This window comes from Arachis stenosperma, chromosome 7, assembly GCF_014773155.1.
Source record: "Arachis stenosperma cultivar V10309 chromosome 7, arast.V10309.gnm1.PFL2, whole genome shotgun sequence".
NCBI classification, from domain to species: domain Eukaryota; kingdom Viridiplantae; phylum Streptophyta; class Magnoliopsida; order Fabales; family Fabaceae; genus Arachis; species Arachis stenosperma.
In genome coordinates this window covers 57,394,123-57,396,210 of record NC_080383.1, presented here as the reverse complement: position 1 = coordinate 57,396,210, position 2,088 = coordinate 57,394,123, and the positions used below count along the sequence as shown (strand labels likewise).

The 2,088-nt window shown below is 42.8% G+C and overlaps 1 non-coding gene across 1 annotated transcript; it reads left to right on the top strand.

The window, feature by feature from the left end:
- The first annotated feature begins 1,690 nt into the window (after window positions 1–1,690).
- Window positions 1,691–1,798, top strand: LOC130942479 (small nucleolar RNA R71). The gene has a single exon (XR_009071049.1). It is a non-coding gene; the product is annotated as a small nucleolar RNA R71 (small nucleolar RNA).
- The last annotated feature ends 290 nt before the right edge of the window (window positions 1,799–2,088 follow it).

Genomic DNA, 2,088 nt, shown 5'->3' with positions numbered 1-2,088 from the left:
CCTCAGAAATACTCAGAACCGTGTTGGAACCTCCCAACACCAAACTTAGAGTTTGAATGTGGGGGTTCAACACCAAACTTAGAGTTTGGTTGTGGCCTCCCAACACCAAACTTAGAGTTTGACTGTGGGGGCTCTGCTTGGCTCTGTTTTGAGAGAAGCTCTTCATGCTTCCTCTCTATGATGATAGAGGGATGTCCTTGGGCCTTAAACACCAAGGATTCTTCATTCACTTGAATGATCAACTCTCCTCTATCAACATCAATCACAGCCTTTGCTGTGGCTAGGAAGGGTCTGCCAAGGATGATGGATTCATCCATGCACTTCCCAGTCTCTAGGACTATGAAGTCAGTAGGGATGTAATGGTCCTCAATCTTCACCAAAACATTCTCTACAAGTCCATGAGCTTGTTTTCTTGAATTGTCTGCCATCTCTAATGAGATTCTTGCAGCTTGCACCTCAAGGATCCCTAATTTCTCCATTACAGAGAGGGGCATGAGGTTTACACTTGACCCTAAGTCACACAAGGCCTTCTTGAAGGTCATGGTGCCTATGGTACAAGGTATAGAAAACTTCCCAGGATCTTGCCTCTTTAGAGGCAGTTCTGCCTAGACAAGTCATCCAGTTCTTTGGTGAGCAAAGGTGGTTCTTCCTCCCAAGTCTCATTTCCAAATAACTTGTCATTCAGTTTCATGATTGCTCCAAGGTATTTAGCAGCTTGCTCTTCAGTGACATACTCATCCTCTTCAGAGGAAGAATACTCATCAGAGCTCATGAATGGCAGAAGTAAGTCCAATGGAATCTCTATGGTCTCATTTTGAGCCTCAGATTCCCATTGTTCCTCATTGAGGAACTCAGAGGAGATTGGTACACGCCCACTGAGGTCTTCCTCAGTGGCGTCCTCCTCCTCTCTTTCCTCTCCATATTCGGCCATGTCTATGGCTTTGCACTCTCCTTTTGGATTTTCTTCTGTATTACTTGGGAGAGTGCTAGGAGGGAGTTCAGTAACTTTCTTGCTCAGCTGACCCACTTGTCCTTCCAAATTTCTGATGGAGGACCTTGTTTCATTCATGAAACTTTGAGTGGTCTTTATTAGATCAGAGACCATTGTTGCTAAGTCAGAAGTATTCTGCTTAGAACTCTCTGTCTGTTGCTGAGAAGATGATGGAAAAGGCTTGCCATTGCTAAACCTGTTTCTTCCACCATTATTGTTATTGAAACCTTGTTGAGGTCTCTCTTGATTCTTCCATGAGAAATTGGGGTGATTTCTCCATGAAGAATTGTAGGTGTTTCCATAGGGTTCTCCTAGGTAATTCACCTCTTCCATTGAAGGGTTCTCAGGATCATAGGCTTCTTCCTCAGATGAAGCTTCCTTAGTACTGCTTGGTGCATTTTGCATTCCAGACAGACTTTGAGAAATCAAATTGACTTGTTGAGTCAATATCTTGTTCTGAGCCAATATGGCATTCAGAGTGTCAATCTCAAGAACTCCTTTCTTCTGACTAGTCCCATTGTTCACAGGATTTCTTTCAGAATTGTACATGAATTGGTTATTTGCAACCATTTCAATCAATTCTTGAGCTTCTGCAGGCGTCTTCTTCAGATGAAGAGATCATCCAGCAGAGCTATCCAAAGACATCTTGGATAGTTCAGAGAGACCATCATAGAAAATACCTATGATGCTCCATTCAGAAAGCATGTCTGAAGGACATCTTCTGATTAATTGTTTGTATCTTTCCCAAGCTTCATAGAGGGATTCTCCATCCTTCTGTCTGAAGGTTTGGACTTCCACTCTAAGCTTACTCCATCTTTGTGGTGGAAAGAACTTTGCCAAGAAGGCATTGACTAGCTTTTCCCAAGAGTCCAGGCTTTCTTTAGGTTGAGAATCCAACCATATTCTAGCTCTGTCTCTTACAGCAAAAGGGAATAGCATCAGTCTATAGACCTCAGGGTTAACCCCATTAGTCTTGACTGTGTCACAGATTTGCAAGAATTCAGCTAAGAACTGATGAGGATCTTCCATTGGAAGTCCATGGAACTTGCAATTCTGTTGCATTAGAGAAACTAATTGAGGCTTAAGCTCAAAGTTGT